At 41.2% G+C, this 22,519-nt stretch overlaps 1 protein-coding gene across 2 annotated transcripts in view; it reads right to left on the reverse strand.

The window, feature by feature from the left end:
* cylda (cylindromatosis (turban tumor syndrome), a) overlaps positions 1-19,469 on the reverse strand; it is a 141,972-nt gene extending 122,503 nt beyond the window's left edge. Inside the window, exon 1 of one of the 2 annotated variants that reach the window (XM_060912000.1) lies at positions 19,135-19,469. The gene's annotated coding sequence lies outside the window, so the exon portion shown is untranslated. The remainder of the gene's footprint in view (positions 1-19,134) is intronic. The other variant, XM_060912001.1, reaches the window with a different exon arrangement.
* Between the last annotated feature and the right edge of the window lie 3,050 nt (positions 19,470-22,519).

Raw genomic sequence — 22,519 nt, forward strand, 5'->3', positions numbered from 1 at the left:
TTTTGCTATGAAGTAAAGCAAAACCCTTCAGTTATGCTCTCGAGCGACGTTCTGCGAGAACACGCCTACGTTCAGCCGGACGTCTGAGAGCGAACAGAGCGAAACCGACACTCTGGAGACGATGAATTAAATATGTCGAGACTGAGGCGCTTGTTAGAAACATTTCACCGAGTCTCTCGCTCATGTCTAACAATGAGGAATAACAACCATCATAGCGCCTAGACACGTGCTGGACCTGGAGGACTAAACCCATACCTCCGGAGATGATACAGCGGTGTTATTTATAACACACACACACAATATGCTGAACCATTCCTTTAACCGTCAGAGCCATATTAGCGGCGTATTAACATATTGCGTTCTTCGACGCAGAACTGCCAAGATCGGCATTTACATAACCATGAACAAACATGGTGTGTGTTTGTTACACACAGACTTCCACAATGACTCACTCACACTGCGTCTAGATACTCGGGTTTCCCCTTATGCTGCAGGCTGTGTCACGGAAGCTGTAGGGGATTTTACACACACGTATAAACACACACTTTCCACTCCTCGCTTAACAATATCTAACCGCTGTCGGCTCATTGTCTGCAGAAATCTCTCGACAAACGAGCGAGACACGATGATCGCGGGATCATAAAATCTTACAGACTGGGTGGAGAAAAAAAAAAAAAAAAGACGCAACTAGGGATCACTTTTTTTTTTTGCCTCACTCTTCTCCCCAGACTGTCTTGTAATTTCAGGAGCAATTTCAGGACTCTATCCATCCATGATGCTCTGATAGTCATTTCTGAAGTCTATAATGAAGTACGACACAAAAAACAGCTGTATTTACTCATATCATACGCAACGACAGCACTGATATATCGTTTATAAATTGTGATCAGATACATCACGATACACTAACAAACTGAACGGGCCTTGGAAGCATCTGCTTCGGTTTTTTGGAAATCTTTAAAATGGTAGAAATTCGTGTACAAGTTCATCAGTTTTGTTGGATGTTGATCAGCCAAACAAACTCCTGTGTTACGTGTATCATACAAACATCTTCAAGTTTCATACAATCATAACATCTATTAGTCTGGGGTCAACTGTGCAGGAAAATGGGGGCTGCGATAGTGAGGTGAGAAAGAGAGTGCAGGCAGGGTGGAGCAGTTGGAGAAGGATTTCGGGAGCCATTTGTGATCGGAAAGTCCCAGCGAAAGTGAAAGGTAAGATGTGTAAGACAGTAGTGAGACCAGCTGTGATGTATGGATTGGAGACCGTACCCTTAACGAAGAGACAGGAGGCAAAGTTGGAGGTGGCGGAGTTGAGGATGTTAAGGTTTGCGATGGGAGGTTGGACAGGATAAGGAACGAGCACATCAGAGGGACAGCACATGTGGAGAGCTTGGGAATGAAGCTAAGAGAGATGAGACTGAGATGGTACGGGCACATCCTGAGAAGAGATGCAGAGCATGTTGGAAGGAGAATGTTGAGGATGGAGCTGCCAGGCACACGAAAACGAGGAAGGCCAAAAAGGAGATGCATGGATGTGGTGAGAGAGGACATGAAAGTGGCAGGTGTGGTAGAGAAGGATGCGGAAGACAGGGAGGAATGGAGACGAAAGAGCCGCTGTGGCGACCCGTAATTGAGAGCAGCCAAAAGAAGAAGATACATCAGTCCTCGAAAAAAAAAAAGTCTCCCAGCCGTACTTGCCCAATGGGCGAGCAGCACCCAAAACATACTCGCCCGAAAAACAATTCCACTTGCCCAGAGCTTTATTTTATTTTGGAGAGGACAGAATGCAGTTGATTTTTTTTAAATAAGTGAAGCAGCATAATTATCATAAATCCACAAAACCATATCACTAATATATGCAGACACATTCAGAAAGAAAAGTTCGAGTAGCAGAGGAATTAATAATTTAGGGTATATTAAGCTGTGGAGAGTTTTGAACGAGTATAACAACAATGCTGGAGTTTTGTTTCTGTTATCTAAGGAACCCAGTCCTGTGCAAAAATGTCACCGTGGAACCAGAGTGTAGAAATTAATCTACAGTTCGAGAAAGTTCTACACAAACACACTGAACTTTACACTTGCTGCACGGATGTGAAATGGAAATAAATCGACTAAGGCAGGAAAAACTATTTTGAATAAAATTGTTTGTCCGTTGCACACTGATCAACCTGTGTGACTCAGCTGTGCCTTTGAATAGAGAATAAATGAAGCAGGAACTGAATATGAACCGTTTATTGAAATTATTATTATTATTACAAGAATGATTATAGTTACTATATGACTACAGCTACAACTGGAACATGCTGATTCTGTTAGCGTTTGTAATTATTGTACCATCCACTATTAGATAAAATTAAAATAAAACCTTACAATATTGTTTGAAAGTCTAGAGCAAGATATATATGTTATTTACCAGCTGGGAGGTCCGTATTGTGAAATACTGTGACCGAGGTCTCGAAAGTACTGAGCGAGGCCCTCTGGGCCGAAACTGACAGGAACCAAGGATATAAAACTATCCTGCTACGTACAACAACTAAAATATATTGCTCACGTTTGCCGGATGGGCAATAACCAAGTGCAAAAGCAGCTCCTGTTTGACAAAACTGGTTACAAATGGACGAAATGGGAAAATCTGCTGGGCATAGACACCCAACAGATAAGACGTATGATGATGGACAAATCAAACTTTGAGCAACTGCTACAGCAGAAGCACCCCTAGAGAGTTTAACTTTTGACAGGGGAACATGATGATGATGATGATGATGATGAGTATTCAAGGCCGAGGTCACGGTATTTCACCATACGGACCAACCTTAAGCTGGTAAATAATATATTTATTTTTTTCTTTACCAAATTCTAACAGAAAACGAGAGCGCCCGAAAGGGAAAACCGAGGCAAGCCGCCATTTTGAATCCTCATTCACGGCTATAATGCAAATGGCTTCCTCCTCGGTATACAAGTGCACTTCCATGGCAGGAAAAAAAACCTACATTTTGCCGCCTATGTAGTCCCCTATTTATACAAAATTGAGACATTCAGGATTCAGCCAGGCAGCACGGTGGTGTAGTGGTTAGCGCTGTCGCCTCACAGCAAGAAGGTCCGGGTTCGAGCCCCGTGGCCGGCGAGGGCCTTTCTGTGCGGAGTTTGCATGTTCTCCCCGTGTCCGCGTGGGTTTCCTCCGGGTGCTCCGGTTTCCCCCACAGTCCAAAGACATGCAGGTTAGGTTAACTGGTGACTCTAAATTGAGCGTAGGTGTGAATGTGAGTGTGAATGGTTGTCTGTGTCTATTGCCGCTTTTCCACTACAAACGCGGCTGAGTCGGGCTGAGCCGTGCCGTGCTGAGTCGAGCTGAGTGGGGCTGTTGGAGTTGCATTTCGACTACAACCGCGCTGAACCGTGCTGGCTGGAAGTGGGTGGACACATTGGGTGGAGTTAGCGAAAGTGGGTGGACGTCAGGTGATGTCGTTAAGCAGCGCAAACAGTGACATCAGTGACCTTTTAAGCGGTAGTCTCACGACCCGAATAGTAAACAATAAACATGGAGGACATGGAGTCATTAGTGTTGCTGGTCTTGGTGCTGTGGCTTGTTGTCACCGACAACGCGGACAGATACTGGCAAGAGCGTATAGATGAGGCGAGGCGCAAAAGGCTTCAGAAATTCTCGTAATTCGTAATTCTCCTTCTTCCGGGTTTACGGTGTTTACAGATCCCAGCGCGCTCGCGGGGCGTGTGTGGGCATGTGAGGACACTCCTCCTCACCAATCAGTGCACAGGGGAGTGTCTGCTCACACCCCCAGCCTCACTCGGCACGGTTTGGCTCGCTTCAGCCCCACTCCAAAACCGTGCGAGTTTTAGGGGCTAAGCAGGGCTGAAGCGAGCTGAGTCGTGCTGGTTTTTGGTAGTCGAAACACGAGCCGTGTCGGGCTGAAGCGAGCTGAAAAAGGGTAGTGGAAAAGGGCCATATGTGTCAGCCCTGTGATGACCTGGCGACTTGTCCAGGGTGTACCCCGCCTTTCACCCATAGTCAGCTGGGATAGGCTCCAGCTTGCCTACGACCCTGTAGAACAGGATAAAGCGGCTAGAGATAATGAGACGAGATGAGGATTCAGGCATATTTTTGCTCGGTGTTAGCAAGTTACAGGTTTTTAGCTTTCTCCTGAAATTTTTTCTTTTATTTCTTCTTCCTCAGGGCAGTAAAACTTGCTTTCGCTGTGAAGACTGTCGTTATCACTATCCATGCTGTAAAATTAATGCTATTCTCCTGAGAAATGCTGGCAAAAATTTATAAGATTTTTGATAATCTTATAAATAAATCTTTTTTTTTAATAAGATAAATGTTGACAAAAAAAATGCTACCATGTTGTTTGTTGTTATGAACGAGCGAGTCGCCAGAGGTTCATAACCGGGGTCCGTACCGTAGGATACGGACCCGCTCACCAGCCAATCAGAGCGCAGGATTTGGACCACAAAAAAAAAAAAAAAAAAAAAGTGTGTTATTTTACAAATAATAACACTTCAGATATTGTTTTAACAATAATAAGCATCACTGTATAAATGATAGAGTGCAGACAGCTGTGTAACTACATGTCCTTGGGGTTGCTGAGACATGGACGGGGGGGGGTTTACCATCTAGCACACAGTTCAAGTCAAAGCCCTTTGAGAGTAAATGCTTTGGCTTTCGCAACATTCTGTTCCCAAAAGCTGATGTCGGGAAAAAGTCTTTACACAAAGAAGGTTTTCTTGCTTCTGTAGTTTGTGTTTTTTGTGTTTTTTTTTTTTTTTAACTGTTCTGTGTCGAGACTCTTCATGAAAAACAAGGTACATTCCAACATGTAGCTAACGCTAGGCCACAAATCTGCACCGTCACTTCAGTCATTTTGGAGAATTTTGTATGACTCAGAACCGCTAATGAACTCTAATTTCCGTGTATACTTCTCCTTCGCGTCTTTCTGACTAAGACTGTCCAAATAACCTGGTAGTAGAGCTTTCGTAGCTGTCGTTTTCTTCGGACAACTTCAGTATGTGAACAGCCAATCAGCGGGTCCCGTATGCGTTTACGATTTTTATGTCACGACTTACAACCAATGGGAGACACCCTTTGTCGGCTGTCCACCAATCACAGGCTCCTGTGTCACAATAAATATTTAGAAAATAAAAATGATATCATTACGAAATATATGAAACCATCAAAAACAATTTTAAAAATCGTAATATTTTATATATCATGGTTTTCCCCAAAGCGTTTTAGCGTATCGGGCCCGATACGCTTGCTCTGCCTGCCGATACGCTTAGTCACTTTAGTTAGCTTAGATTTATACCGATACGTTAAATTTCCTACCCACAAGTAACTACCTGTAGATACATAGGAGAGCAAATAACAGATCCATTTACATACTGATTGATATTTGTGTTAAACAAGCGGTCTTTTTTTCCAATGTTTGTGTTGATTCTGTCAAAGTAATATGTCCGCGTGGTATGATGTAAACAAACTGTAATCTGTTGGCTGTGTCAAGATCACATGTTCAAACCGTCCAATAAAAATATTGAAAGAAAACGTCAGACATCCCGGAATTTTCCGATTCATTATAAGCGATCTCACTGGCTGCCGATGTCGTCCCCCACCAGACGGACAAAGTCGACTGATTTTAATCACAAAAAGTTTGACCTAGTCTATTATCATTATAGCTTCGATCAAAGATTGGTTGACTAAACGTCAACAAACCCACGAGTGATGGCGCACAAACCCAGACAACTATCACGACAACGAAAACGTCAATTTTGATCACAGCAACTGGCTCAAAAAGCACTCGCTGGACAATCAGCGTGGATGACGGCGAGATGGACTATGAGAGGGTTGCCCAACATCGGTCCAAGCAAAAGCCAAGGAGAATTAATCTGCTTTAAGGAGTAGAAAACTTAATTCATTAGTTTAGGTTTGCAGAAAGATTATGTACTTATAAACACTCTCACGAAGTGAAGTTGTCCAAATGTGTCAAATATCGCATAATTTCAAATAATAATCATAAACATTTTTGGCAGTGTGATGTCACTGGGATCCATTTAACAAAAGGCAGCGCCGGATTATTTTTTTGTTAAAGGCTCACAGTGACATCACACTGCCAAATACGCTTATCGTTATTATTCAAAATTATGCTACATTTGACACTTATGCCGCTTTTCCACAACAAACGCGGCTGAGTCGGGCTGAGCCGTGCCATGCGGAGTCGAGCTGAGCGGGGCTGTTGGAGTTGCATTTCGACTACAACCGCGCTGAACCGTGCTGGCTGGAAGTGGGTGGACACATTGGGTGGAGTTAGCGAAAGTGGGTGGACGTCAGGTGATGTCGTTAAGCAGCGCAAACAGTGACATCAGTGACCTTTTAAGCGGTAGTCTCACGACCCGAATAGTAAACAATAAACATGGAGGACATGGAGTCGTTAGTGTTGCTGGTCTTGGTGCTGTGGCTTGTTGTCACCGACAACGCCGACAGATACTGGCAAGAGCGTATAGATGAGGCGAGGCGCATAAGGCTTCATAATTCTCGTAATTCGTAATTCTTCTCCTTCCGGGTTTGCGGTGTTTACAGATCCCAGCGCGCTCGCGGGGCGTGTGTGGGCATGTGAGGACACTCCTCCTCACCAATCAGTGCACAGGGGAGTGTCTGCTCACGCCCCTAGCCCCACTCGGCTCGCTTTGGCTCGCTTCAGCCCCACTCCAAAACGGTGCGAGTTTTAGGGGCTAAGCAGGGCTGAAGCGAGCTGAGTCGTGCTGGTTTTTGGTAGTCGAAACGCGAGCCGTGTCAGGCTGAAGTGAGCTGAAGCGAGCTGAAGTGAGCTGAAAAAGGGTAGTGGAAAAGGGCCATTATAAACAAATTCCCTTCATGAATGTGTTTATAAATACATAATCTTTCTGCAAACTTAAATGTATGAATTAAGTTTTCTTTTCCTTTAAATATGTTTTAATCTTAATCTAGTCCATTTAATAAAGTGCCAAAATTTAAACTTTATAATATGCAGCTGCCTTACTTTTCTTTTCAGTGCATCTTAGTTCTACATATATTACGGTAATTGCATCAGAAACATTCTAAATCATTGCAGTTATAGTAATACAGTGACTTATTTTAAGGTGGCAGTTCTGAGGTTCAGATCCCTTTGTGATCAACAGGAGGTCATGATGATCAATTCTCTTCATTGGATTGCATAAGATGGAGCAAACCACTGTTCATATTTTCATGCACATTTTTGTTACAACGCTACTTGATAGATAATTAAGGGATCCTCGTAGATTTTCAATCTATAACAAAACAGTTTAACTTGCATGTTAAACTTTAAGGTGAAATTTCAAATGTGTATACATTAATACTATTTAGCTCAGAAATCATTGAAACACTGGTAAACTCTATCCAATAATCATGCATCTAAAACCTCTCAGAGACCCTGAAAATGCACCTGAGAGCATCTATTTTCAAAAAAAATTTCCGGGGGGGCACGCCCCCGCACCCCCCTAGTTTCACTTCGCGCCTTTGGCACTCAATTGTCTGTATTATCATGCCAGAATTTAGGGCTTTAAATTTTTTTTTTTCTGGGGAAAACACACACACACACACACACACACACACACACAGAGGTATGCAAAAGTTTGGGCACCCCGGTCAAAATTGCTGTTACTGTGAACAGTTAAGCAAGTTGAAGATGAAATGATCTCCAAAAGGCATAAAGTTAAAGATGACTCATTCCCTTTATATTTTAAGCAAAAACAAATGTTTTATTTTCATCTTTTACATTTTCAAAATGATAAAAAAGGAAAAGGGCCCGAAGCAAAAGTTTGGGCACCCTGCATGGTTAGTACCTAGTAACACATGCTTTGGCAAGTATCACAGCTTGTAAACACTTTTTGCAGCCAGCTAATAATCTTTCAGTTCTTACCTGAGGGATTTTCACACATTCGTCCTTGCAAAAGGCTTCCAGTTCTACAAGTTTCTTGGGCTGTCTTGCATGCACTGCTCTTTTGAGATCTATCCACAGATTTTCAATGCTGTTTAGGTCAGGGGACTGTGAGGGCCCGGGCAAAACCTTCAGCTTGGGCCTCTTGAGGTATTCCATTGTAGATTTTGAGGTGCGTTTTGGATCATCGTCTTATTGTAGGACCCGTCCTCTTTTTAACTTCAACTTTTTTACAGATGGTGTGATGTTTGCTTCCAGAATTTGCTGGTATTTATTCGAATCCATGCTTCCCTCGACCAATGAAATGTGCCCTGTGCCACTGGCTGCAACACAACCCCAAAGCATGATCGATCCACACCCATGCTTCAGAGTTGGAGAGGTGTTCTTTTCCTGGAACTTGGCACCCTTTTTTCTCCAAATATACCTTTGCACATTGTGGCCAAAAAGTTCTATTTTGATTTAATCACTCCACAGGACTTGTTTCCAAAATGCATCAGGCTTTAGATGTTTATTTACAAACTTCAGACACTGAATTTTGTGGCTAGGATGCAGGAAAGGTTTTCTTCTGATGACTCTCCCATGAAAGTCATATTTGTTCAGGTGTCGCTGCATAGTAGAACAGTGCACCACCACTCCAGGGTCTGCTAAATCTTTCTGAAGGTCTTTTGCAGGCAAACAGGGGTTTTTATTTGCCTTTCTAGCAATCCAACGAGCAGTTCTTTCAGAAAGTTTTCTTCATCTTCCAGACCTCACCTTGATCTCCACTGTTTCTGTTAACTGCCATTTCTTAATAACTTTACAATCTGAGGAAACAGCTACCTGAAAACACTTTGCTACCTTCTTGTAGCCTTCTCCCGCTTTGTGAGCATCAATTATATTATTATTCAGAATGCGAGGGAGTTGCTTTGAGGAGCCCATGGCTGTTGATTTTAGGGACAAGTTTGAGGAGTCAGAGAATTTATACAGCTTTGAAATCTGCATCATCTGACCTTTCCTAACAAAGAATTTGAACAAGCCACAGCTCAATAAGCTAATTAAGGTCTGGAACCTTGGGAAAAGTTACCTGAGAACTCAAATGTATTGGGGTGCCCAAACTTTCGCATGGTGTTCCTTTTCTTTTTTCACTCTCCAATTGTACAAAAACAAAAAACACAAATCTTGCAGAAAACGCTGAAAAGAAATGTGTCGTCTTTACCTTTATGCCTTTTGGTGATCAGTTCATTTCTGCTCACTTAACTATTCACAGTAACAGACATTTTCAGTAAGGGTGCCCAAACTTTTGCATGCCACTGTGTGTTTATCAGCAACATTATTCAGCAATATCATTTATTATTAACTCCAATCATGATATAAAAGTTTCACACCTGCCCGCTTCAACCACGTTGCTGGCACACGATGTCCTTGACCCTCGTCGCCCTTAGCCAATTGGTATAATTACATCATTACGTGGACCCCTCTGAGCCGAGCTTTTCCAGGAGACTCAAACACGCATACTTCGACGAATTATAATCAAAAACAAGGAAATTTGAATGATTTCCTCAAAATATTTTCTGTACTTGTACATATTGTGTTGATGAATAAAACTTTTTAATGCATTTCCCGTGAAACGAGACGAGCTACTTTAGACCGGTTCCCTGTTCTCTTAGCGCCTGTGTCGCTTAGGCTGCAAGTACTAACTTTTGTTGTCCAATCAGACAATTACCATTAAAGTTTACTCGTCCTTGTACAGACTTTAGTCGTCTCGGACGATCGGACATGAGGTTTTTCAAGCAGTGTATATTACAGGTTTTCCCATACATAGACCATTGTGTGGTGCAGCGCCACACAATGGATTCCTATCGCCACACAATCAGACTCGCGATTTTGGAAAAAAAAAAAAAATTCCGTTGCGTATCGTTCTGTTCATTCATAGTGCTCTTTCTTTTCATTCACGTGCGTGCACAGACAGAGAGAGAGAGAGAGAGAGAGAGAGACAGAGTGGCGTGTACACAGGCCTGCCGTTGCCTGTTAGGCTAATTAAAAATAACACAGCCTTCCCGATTCGCCTTCCGACCCCTTATTTTAAAAGGTAGCCTACGTCGTGCTCGTGATGAGCTTTATCATAGCCTTCTTGGCTTACAGGAAACGGATATCCCTGAATCAGGCTATAAACCAATTTTGATGCATACAGTAGCAGCTTGACGCGAGGAACCGGCCTTATTGCATTATCCCATTTATCCCGCTTAAGTTATTAATAATGGCTTGACATTCACAAAAAATAAGAATTTCCCACTAGCCTAAATAAAATGTTGTTATACTCGCGGGGATGCCTAGTTGATGCTATTTGAAGCATAAAATCTGAATCAGAGATGCACCGATTGACCGGCTGCCGATCGAAATCGGCTGATTTGCATGTGATCGGCCATGACCAGCGACCGGCCGGTCAAAATTAAAATATGCCGATTTTCTGCCGATCAAAACTTGTGTATCACAGAGAGATGAAAGTGGAAATACTCACAATTCGCAACTAAAAAGACTGCAGCTACACTGGCAGCTTGAACATGCTTTCTAGTGCGATTGTGTTGCGCTTGCGCAGAACAGCGTCAGTCCTACGCGCCTAACGAGCTTCGGCGCGCGCGCCGTTAACAAAAAAAAAAAATCACTATATTTGGATATCCAAATATAGTGATTTTTTTTTGTGCCAGATATTGGATGTGAAAAGAAGAAAATGTTTGTGGTTGTGTGAATTTCCCATTATGGAATTAATACATTAGCCTATTAGATTTGTACAAAGAGAGAAAGAAAAAAAAAATGTCTTTTTGTTTGTTTTACAACCTTGGTTGCACTTGATTCCATTGGAAATTACTCTACAAATACACATCTGACAAAGATGATAGAATGGCTATGGTATAAGTATGACTGGAAATTATTTCTGTATTTTGATACTGAAGGAAGAAATGGGTTGTTCTATAAGGCATAAGTTTTCAGATCTAAATAGGCTTATGAAAGTGTGTTCCATAGCAGTAGGCAAATAATATATGAGGGGGAAGTTGTTTTTGTGCCAGATATTGGATGGGAAAAGAAAAAATGTTTGTGTGAATTTCCTATTTCAGGAATTAATGTGTTAATACCAAACATGAAGAAAGATTTTACAAAGAACAATGTCTTTTTGTTTGTTTTCAACCTTTGAGGTGTTGAAAATGTATTCCTGAAAATCTGGCAGAATGTTCTATTAAAGAAAAGATAAAAAGAAAATAGTCTGTGTGTGTGTGTGCTGTGAAGTGGTTTGAAAAAATGAAATCGGAATCGGCCAAAATCGGTATCGGCAGGTCACACTCCATGGAAAATCGGAAATCGGACCAAAAAATGGCAATCGGTGCAGCTCTAATCTGAATATTTTAAGAAACATCTTTATTAGCTTTATTGGCGAAGTAGATAAACCATCACTGCATCACTGATACGCACACACACTGGCAGCTGAATTAAATGTTCTGATAGGGCATGCAGGCTTTGCACCAATTAGGGTAATGCTTTTTCATTACTGTTAGTTGCCTTGGTGTTACCTTAAGTGGTTTCTTACATCTAATTATGATATTTTATTTTATTATTAATTTGTTGTTACATTATACTATTTATTTCATTTTAGTATTGGTTGAGGTAAGTGTTGAGTTCAATATTTAAAATAAAAACCTCCAGCTTGTTTTTTGCAATTTATTCCTTGAATGTCAACTAAAGAATGATTGAAAGATTGCCACCAAAAAGGCAAAAAACTAAACTTTAACTTCAATTTTGGTGAGTAATTTTCATAAATTTAAAAGACAGGTTTTCCACCAACATCAAGCCCAGCAAACTAATGGCCTGCCCTGTAATGTAAAGTTGGGTCGAGGAATGAAACCAGGCAGGGTTCTGGTAAAAATTATTTTAGCTGTCTTCTCTTAAAGAACTTAAAAGAATTTAGATTGAACTGAATAATCTCAAATGCTTCTTGTAGCTTTAAAATAGTCCCAGCAGGTGACTCTGAAGAAAAATACTGTGTGTTTGAACACCGCCCGCTGTAAACACTTTGCATACACCCCAACGACCGACTCCACCAACCGCCACGACACCACCGCGCACGATTCCCTCATCGGCACAGTGGGGCACCACAAATTGCTACCTGGTCTGTGGGAAACACTGAATTATTATACTAATATTTATTTATTTAGTGAGGCGGCATGGTGGTGTAGTGGTTAGCGCTGTCGCCTCACAGCAAGAAGGTCCGGGTTCGAGCCCCGGGGCCGGCGAGGGCCTTTCTGTGTGGAGTTTGCATGTTCTCCCCGTGTCCGCGTGGGTTTCCTCCGGGTGCTCCGGTTTCCCCCACAGTCCAAAGACATGCAGGTTAGGTTAACTGGTGACTCTAAATTGACCGTAGGTGTGAATGTGAGTGTGAATGGTTGTCTGTGTCTATGTGTCAGCCCTGTGATGACCTGGCGACTTGTCCAGGGTGTACCCCGCCTTTCGCCCGTAGTCAGCTGGGATAGGCTCCAGCTTGCCTGCGACCCTGTAGAACAGGATAAAGCGGCTAGAGATAATGAGATGAGATATATATATTGTTTTTATTTATTATTATTATTATTATTAATAATAAGTATTTATATATTTACATGTATTTATTATTTATAATTATTATAGAATTATATAGGAATAATTATTTTAAATATTACGCTGGATAAACAGAATGGAAATAGTGTTCGAGAAGCAGATATGCACCAAAAAAATAAAGAATAAAGAGCAAAACACACCCCTGGGGTGGGGCTTATACATTCTCAGGAGCGTTTAACCCTTTGGAGTCGAGAGCTTCACCAGCGAAGCTCAGCAGGTTTAAAATGAGCAGGTCATGTATTTAGGTAAATATCTGCACGAGTTTTTGATCATACAAGTTTGATAAACATATTGACAGAAACTTTATACTTTACACTTTCCTATGTGCCCACTGCCAAATAGTTTTTAAAATTCCCTAAATTAGATGAAACATAAAACTTGTCACCTTACTGAGTCCCACCAGAGTCGGAGCACTGAGCGTGCAATTACGCATTCATAAAAGACTATTCACATGGTAATGGCATGATAATCATTAGAGTTGAGCCAGATACTTGGCTGAAATGAGTATCCGGTACAGATAAAGCACTTTTGCCGAGTACGAGTATCATATGAGTCAATATCTGTGCTCGGACTGAATGAAAATCCTCACACAGCGTCACAGCGCCCCTCCCCTACACACACCGCTCTGCTCACTCACACAGAGAACAGCTCTCTCTCTCTCTCTGCCGGTTGTCGGAGTTTTTTTTTCTTTTTTAAACCATCAGTTGGCTCTAAACAGTTTTATTTTACTTCACACACTGAGTGTCTGACACGTTCTAGGTCTAGGTAGTAGTGGTATAAATAATATTACAAATTAAGCTCTACACACACACACACACACACACCTAGTGTGGAAATAAAAAAAAAAATAAAAAAGAACCAAAAAAAAAACCTCACACTGATCATAAAAAAATTAAAAGTTAAAAAAAGAAAGTTGAGTATGAAAACTCTTGTTCATTACATTTCATAATTGCAACCGCATGTGCTGTATTTATTGTTGCAAAACTTGTTCTGTAAATAGTTCGTTTGCTATCGTGATCAAAACCATTGATCCGAAGCTCAATGCTGATGCTGTCCTGTAAATAGTTTTCTAATCAGCAATAAATATAACAATTTCTGATCAACCCATATCAACTGCATGCTTAAAATAACATACTGGTTAAAGCCCCGCCCGTTTCAAGACAACCAGACCCACTCCCGGGTTAGGCCCCGCCCACTCCCGGGTACGGATACAGATAATTCATATGATTAAACAGATGCATATACAGATAATGCTGTACTCGCTCATCCCTAATAATCATGTTCGTGTTTTCAGTTTCGATTGGTTTCTCTTTCGCTGTGAGAACGCCCACCATAAAAAGAATAAACTCTGTCAGCCATAGTTTGGGCTATTTGGAGGTAAAACTTGTTGCAAGATGACATGCAAATTTTATACACTTCGGATGATTCAGGACAGCGATTCAATTCATGATTCATTTCATGATTCAGGAAAGCCACTCGGTTCCATCTTGAGAACTGTGACACTGATGATGAACTGTGCTTTTTTTTTCCTAAACTTCAACTCAATCCAGCCAAAGATCAGCTCAAATAAGTGTAAATATTTCTTCTATTTCTGATGAGCAGATCGGTTGATATGTGAGCGCTGTAGTGCAGACACAGGAAACATGACTGAGCAAGTTTTTCCAGAATTAAAAGTATTGTCCTCAAAATAGTTCATCTCTATTTTGAGTTTAGAGATTAAAATTTGGAGTTGGAGCAAAATTACAGAGTAATTGTGCAACAGAGTTGGTTGTGGCTCTGAACTGAGTAAAATAGCACAAGAGTTACTTTCAAGACACCGTGAAGAGTGTCAAATACCAAAATAAACTCAAATACCAGATAAATGACGCTGTTGTAAAAAGCAGTTTTAGAACTGGGTTGGAATGTGTGAAAAAACAATCACCTTACCCATTAGGACTTGACCTGATGGGGTTAAGAGTTAATCTGATGGGATTAAGAGTTGACAGTGGGAGGGGTTTTCATTCTTCTCATTGAATGGAATGGAATTTTTTACTCTTCTCATTGAATACCCTTCCCAGTGCCAACCCTTTATCCCAAAACAATAGGACATACATTTTTTGATGGCCAATTGTCTAAATCAATGGAGCAAATTTAAGTTTTTGTGCTTGATACATTCTTAAGACTGAACAGAATCATCTCAAGGGGCGGTGGTGTAGTGGTTAGCATGGTCGCCTCACAGCAAGAAGACTCTGGGTTCGAGTCCAGCGGCCGGCAGGGGCCTTTCTGTGCGGAGTCTGCATGTTCTCCTCGTGTCTGTGTGGGTTTCCTCTGGGTGCTCTGGTTTCCCCCACAGTTCAAAGACATGCAGTTAGGTTAACATGGGGTGCCCTTGAGCGAGGTACTGAACCCCTGACTGCTCCCCAGACGCTGTAGTGTGGCTGCCCACTGCTCTGAGTGTGTGTTCACTGCTTCAGATGGGTTAAATGCAGAGGATGAATTTCACTGTGCATGTGAGAAATAAAGGTTTCTTCTTCTTCGCCAAGTGACCAAAACGGTTCATCACAATGGGTAAGGTCATGTTTCCCCCCCCCCACATTCCAATACAGTTCTAAAACTGCTTTTTACAACATCTTCATTTATCTGTTTTTTTTTAAAGTACAACCATGACATACATACCAAGAGATATTATTGTAGCTGAACTTGTGCTGAATACAAAAAAAAAAAAAAGTCATATGACTTTGAAAATACTGCTTAGATTTGTTGAAATTGGCAACAAAATCAGAACATGCCAAAATCATTAGAGTGCCAGAAAATACCCTCAGACCCCAAAGGGTTAACTGAATGAAGACAAAACTAGTATAAGGTGTGTCGGGGGGAGTAATAATTTTCCAAGATGATAAAATTACAACAAGAATTGTATCTATTGACTCTGTGTGGCTTTTTCCCCCCTAGATATACATACAATCATATTTGCAATGTGAAAATGAAATCAAAATTTGTGTTTCAGAGCTTTTTGTACCTGTATCTTAGTTTTATGGACACCAATCTATCAATCTATGAAGGTATGAATGAATGAATGAATGAATGAATGAAGAGTTTTGCTGATATTCTAAGCTTCATTGTACAATTCATCACTTTTCAGAAACATTTTGATAACTCATCCCGTACTAGTCCAGTCTCTTAACTTTTCCGAAAGCCGCTGATGACATCACTGTCGCCACTTTTCAGGCAACCATTCATATGGGAGAGACTCGTCACCCTGGTAACTAAGAAAACGGAGGAGAAGAAGTTTGCTCTGTGTCCGTCTGTCCTGAGCCCTGTGTATAACAAATAGATAATAAAATCTGAACATCGCTAGTTTGAATCCTGATGATGCCACAGCCATTCGTGGCCGGGAGCTCAGAAGAGCAAAACTGGCCGTGCTATCAGGGAGGGAGGGAGGTGTGGCATGGCATACTCGTGTTAATTACAGTTTCAATTATTTACTCTTTCACCTGTGTCAATTATTACATTACAGGCATTGAGCAAACACTCTTATCCAAAGTGGCATATAATGAACACACACCAGGCTTGTAATACTCGAGTCTGACTCGTGCCCTAATTTTAAGGACTCGTGACTTGACTTGTACTTGAGCACTGATGACTCGGACTCATGCGTTAACTGCATTCGGACTCGTAAATTAGAGACTCTGACTCGGATTTTTTCCTTTATATTTTGTAACATGCCATAACAATTTAGCATAAGATATTTACATCTACACTAATTTTGTCCAAGAGAATGCACATTCACCTGTTCATACATCATGTTCAGGAACAAACTAACGTTAACTGCACTAAAATGCCTGGAGAGACGCCCCTAGGATTGTCCGCGTTACTTATACAGACTTCTCGTACAGTGGGAAAAAAAACGCACTGTGATGTGTTCCATGTGTAGAAGAACTATCAAGGAGATGACGGGGACAACCTCGAACTTCAATCGTCATTTGGTAAGACCACACCCAGAGAAGGAAGGGACATGCTATGTTCATTGCTCTGTTGATAGTGGGCGGGGCTTGCTTGCTGAACGATGAACTAGCTAGTGTTAACCCTCATGTTATTTGCCCTGTTGATAGTGGGCGGGGCTTGCTGAGCGACGAACAAGCTTTTTATCTGTAGCCTGTTAACTAAAATGGGGCAGTCGAGCAGTAACGTTAGTCCAACACGACAGCAGAGACGCTTTCACAAAAAAGCAGCGACAGCCTCCGTCAAATGGTGCTTGTTCTCGGACTCAACTCAAAATTTTCTTTAATGACTTGGACTTCAACACTGGGGACTCGAGACTGGACTCGGAGTCGAGGTTTAGTGACTCGACTACAACACTGGGGTGCGCGCGCGTGCACACACACACCCAGCACCTGGGGAGCAGTTAGGTGCCTTGCTCAAGGGCACTTCAGCCATGGATCTTCCTGCCCGTCTTGGGAATCGAACCCAGGACCCTTTGGGCCCAAGGCTGCCAAAGTTGGTTTGCTGCCTGTACAGTATAGAGTTGAGCAACTCCAACTAAATCACATGTTTAACATTAAGCGTGGAAATGCTCCTTCATACCTGAAAGGTCAATTTCATAGTGCAGCACAAACACATAATACAAGACAGAGTCAATCAGCTTTTTTTGTCCCTAGGGTGAATGGGTTTGGAAAGAATTCTTTTTTATTTTGTGGTGTTAAATGCTGGAATGGATTGCCAATCGAAGTAAGACAAATAGATTCAAAAAGTTTACTTTCAAAAAATGTGTAAAGGAACACCTAATGGCTAAAATAATGAATGAAGAAAATAACGATTTTAGTTATTATTAGTTATGTATGTATTAGGTGCCAAAATTGTATAGTAATTTTTATTTTTTATAATGGTTAAATACTTATTATTTTACGAGTATCTACTATGTTAATTTTAATTATGTTTTTTTAAATACAATTTTTGTTTCTAGTGATAAATTAGTTTAATCATCACATCACACACATCACATTATCTCTAGCCGCTTTATCCTTCTACAGGGTCGCAGGCAAGCTGGAGCCTATCCCAGCTGACTACGGGCGAAAGGCGGGGTACACCCTGGACAAGTCGCCAGGTCATCACAGGGCTGACACATAGACACAGACAACCATTCACACTCACATTCACACCTACGGTCAATTTAGAGTCACCAGTTAACCTAACCTGCATGTCTTTGGACTGTGGGGGAAACCGGAGCACCCGGAGGAAACCCACGCGGACACGGGGAGAACATGCAAACTCCACACAGAAAGGCCCTCGCCGGACCCGGGGTTCGAACCCAGGACCTTCTTGCTGTGAGGCGACAGCGCTAACCACTACACCACCGTGCCGCCTAGTTTAATCATAGTATGTTTATAATTTAAATATTTACGTTGTCAAATTTATTATTTTTACGTGCCAAGTTTGCCACAACCATCTTGTCATCTTGAGGACCACAATGGAAATAAGTGTATTTTAATGCTTTTTGTGTCATCCTTGGCGATATGTACATGTATGTTTTTATTATATATATATATATATATATATATATATATATATATATATTGCCAAATAAAATCAAATCATGTACAAAAAGCGCACACACACATAGCCAGCGTATGCTCTGGGGAGCAGTTTGGGGTTCAGTGCTGCTGTAACTGACAGGGGTGAGAGAGCATGCCACACCTGAGAGCACGGCCAATTTTGCTCTTTTGAGCTCCCAGCTATGGATAGCTGCAACATCATCAGGATTCAAACAAGCGATCTTCAGATTTAAACATATCTAGCATCGCCGCTTCACAGCTCCAGGGTCCCTGATACAACCCAAAGCTTCACATGATCTCTAAGTTTCGTCCTAGAAACAAGCTGATCACTAAATCATCGCTGTGTGTGAACATGTGCATGATGGCATGAGATTAAACAGCATCCTGTGCAGACCATATTCTCATCCTCATGCCCAGGGTTCTCAGGATACGACTCCGGATTCGACCAGGATAAAACGCTTACTGACAATGAATGAATGAATGAATGGTACCAGAACCCACATACACACTCCTGTTTTTATTTTGTTTGATACCGACTTGCTGTAAAACCTTCAGTATGGTGATAAACCATGACACCCCAGATGTTTGGAGGGAAAGAAATGGTGTACTGTAGATCTCACCTCTATTGTAAGATTTGGAGAATATCTGCTGTATCTCTCTCTCAATCACAAAGACCAAATCAGGACACATGGTGCTTCACTATAAATTTATAAGGCGATCAGTAGAGCTATAAATAAACCCAGTATCTGAGTGTAATGGTGAAGAGATGACACCACATCTGTATCCACAGTGACAGGCGATTTAAATCACCTGTGTCATTAGCTACGCTTAAACATCTGTCCAGTGGTTAGCTGGCTCACATCACATCTTACAAAAGCAAGTTTATTTTACAGTAAAATAACAGACTTAATACAGAATAGTGCTACTGCGGTGTTCAGACTTTCAGCAATATCCTTAAACCTCTCTGCAGGTAAAAACATTAACCAGTTAGCTAGAAACAGCTTTTTTGTTATTTATCAAAATGTCAGAAATGTATACCTTCTTAGAGCTCCTTCTTCAATGAAAACCTCTTCGCCTTCGATGTTGAAATCTCGCCACTGGTGTTTACATACAAAACGTGAATGGTTCGGCTAGCAAGCGTGCTAACTGCAGCTGCCCACCACTCTAACCACTAGCACTGGTTAAGTTGCTAAGCTAGTTAGCTAGCTAGCTAGCTAGCTAACTAGCAAGCTAGCAAACCACGACTAGCGTTAAATTAATAGTTTTGTTTGTTTGAACTAGCTAGCTTTTAACTGAAAGAAAACTGCGCCAAAATAAAATAATGACGTAAGGGCGATGAATTATTTAAAATATATATATATATAAATAATTTATAGTGTGTATTACATTCATCTAACCTGTTCGCTTGTACATATTCAGCTCTGATTGGGCAAAAAGCGTCATTCTCAGCGCCGATTGGCTGTTTGAGCTTAAGTCCCACCTCCTGGGGTTTTCCGCTAGGTTTGTTTGACGAGCTACGGCAGTCCATTGGATGAATCTAAAATGGATGATGACTTGCTCTAAACGTGCACTCCTGAGTGTATACAATAATGACTTATGCATTCCATATAGTGCACTATTTATCCAAAAGGCCGTCAATTCGGATTCAGCCATTACAATAGTATTTGGAAGAAGCCAAGTTAAAAAAAAAAAAATCAATCACAGGTTGTAAACAGATAGTGTATGATTGACTGAAATGTCAGGTTAATTTATATTTTACCATTAACACTTTTGTTTTTATAGATATATTTTATATCTGTCCATCAGGTTTCTGCGAATATAAATACAACTGGGTGCAAAAGTATTTGTAAAAGTCTCCTGATGGTTTCTGGAGCGTATAAAGTAAACTTAAAATTAAGATTTTATAATAAAATGAGGTTAGTTTATTAAGTTTGCATATCTGTGGTCAACTTATTTGAATAAGCTTTATTAAGACGCCTAATTTAAAAAAAAAAAAAAAACACCTGCTTCCTCCGTCTTATTTCATCTCATCTCATTATCTCTAGCCGCTTTATCCTTCTACAGGGTCGCAGGCAAGCTGGAGCCTATCCCAGCTGACTACGGGCGAAAGGCGGGGTACACCCTGGACAAGTCGCCAGGTCATCACAGGGCTGACACATAGACACAGACAACCATTCACACTCACATTCACACCCACGGTCAACCTAGAGTCACCAGTTAACCTAACCTGCATGTCTTTGGACTGTGGGGGAAACTGGAGCACCCGGAGGAAACCCACGCGGACACGGGGAGAACATGCAAACTCCACACAGAAAGGCCCTCGCCGGCCACGGGGCTCGAACCCGGACCTTCTTGCTGTGAGGCGACAGCGCTAACCACTACACCACCGTGCCGCCCTCCGTCTTATTTATAGGCATAAAATAAGCATAAGCACTTATACAGTGGTGCTTGAAAGTTTGTGAACCCTTTAGAATTTTCTATATTTCTGCATAAATATGACCTAAAACGTCATCAGATTTTCACACAAGTCCTAAAAGTAGATAAAGAAAACCCAGTTAAACAAATGAGACAAAAATATTATACTTGGTCATTTATTTATTGAGGAAAATGATCCCGTATTACATATCTGTGAGTGGCAAAAGTATGTGAACCTCTAGGATTAGCAGTTAATCTGAAGGTGAAATTAGAATCAGGTGTTTTCAATCAATTGGATGACAATCAGGTGTGAGTGGGCAGCCTGTTTTATTTAAAGAAGAGGGCTCTATCAAAGTCTGATCTTCACAACACATGCTTGTGGAAGTGTATCATGGCACGAACAAAGGAGATTTCTGAGGACCTCAGAAAAAGCATTGTTGATCCTCATCAGACTGGAAAAGGTTCCAAAACCATCTCTAAAGAGTTTGGACTCCACCAATCGATGGTCAGATAGACTGCGTACAAATAGAGGAAATGCAAGACCATTGTTACCCTCCCCAGGAGCGGTCGACCAACAAAGATCACTCCAAGAGCAAGGCGTGTAATAGTTGGTGAAGTCGCAAAGGACCCCAGGGTAACTTCTAAGCAACTGAAGGCCTCTCTCACATTGGCTAATGTTAATGATCATGAGTCCACCATCAGGATAACACTGAACAACAATGGTGTGCATGGCAGGGTTGCAAGGAGAAAGCCACTGCTCTCCAAAAAGAACATTGCTGCTCGTCTGCAGTTTGCTAAAGATCACATGGACAAGCCAGAAGGCTATTGGAAAAATGTTTTGTGGACGGATGAGACCAAAATAGAACTTTTTGGTTTAAATGAGAAGCGTTATGTTTGGAGAAAGGAAAACACTGCATTCCAGCATCAGAACCTTATCCCATCTGTGAAACATGGTGGTGGTAGTATCATGGTTTGGGCCTGTTTTGCTGCATCTGGGCCAGGACGGCTTGCCTTCATTGATGGAACAATGAATTCTGAATTATACCAGCGAATTCTAAAGGAAAATGTCAGGACATCTGTCCATGAACTGAATCTCAAGAGAAGGTGGGTCATGCAGCAAGACAACGACCCTAAGCACACAAGTCGTTCTACCAAAGAATGGTTAAAGAAGAATGTTTTGGAATGGCCAAGTCAAAGTCCTGACCTTAATCCAATGGAAATGTTGTGGAAGGACCTGAAGCGAGCAGTTCATGTGAGGAAACCCACCAACATCCCAGAGTTGAAGCTGTTCTGTATGGAGGAATGGGCTAAAATTCCTCCAAGCCGGTGTGCAGGACTGATCAACAGTTACTGGAAACGTTTAGTTGTAGTTATTGCTGCACAAGGGGGTCACACCAGATACTGAAAGCAAAGGCGCACATACTTTTGCCACTCACAGATATGTAATATTGGATCATTTTCATCAATAAATAAATGACCAATTATAATATTTTTGTCTCATTTATCTACTTTTAGGACTTGTGTGAAAATCTGATGATGTTTTAGGTCATATTTATGCAGAAATATAGAAAATTCTAAACTTTCAAGCACCACTGTAAGACCTGGGGAAAAAAAAGACCTTTTAGAGGACTGGGGAAAGTATTTCAGGAGACTGTTGCCAAAGGTGGCAACCAGTATTTAGGAAAGGAAGAAAAATAACAGAACAAAAAAAGAAAAAAAAAGTACCAGAATATTGATTTAAAAAAAAATCCAAACAAACAGCAAAAGACTTTAAAAAGTCATTAGAGATGAGTGAGTCTGCTTTAATGCACAGTCAAAAATATAATTTGAATTGTTTTACTATTAACATCAGCACATACAGTTTACATACATATAGTTTTTGACTGTTTTTTGTTACTAGTGATAACCGAACTCACTTTAAATGTCTTGTTAGTTTCAGAATTTCAATGTATGTAAACTTCTGGACTCTCACGCTCTTTCTGCCATCTGAAATATATTTATTATGCAG

Source organism: Neoarius graeffei, chromosome 27 (genome assembly GCF_027579695.1).
Source record: "Neoarius graeffei isolate fNeoGra1 chromosome 27, fNeoGra1.pri, whole genome shotgun sequence".
In the NCBI taxonomy this organism is placed as follows: domain Eukaryota; kingdom Metazoa; phylum Chordata; class Actinopteri; order Siluriformes; family Ariidae; genus Neoarius; species Neoarius graeffei.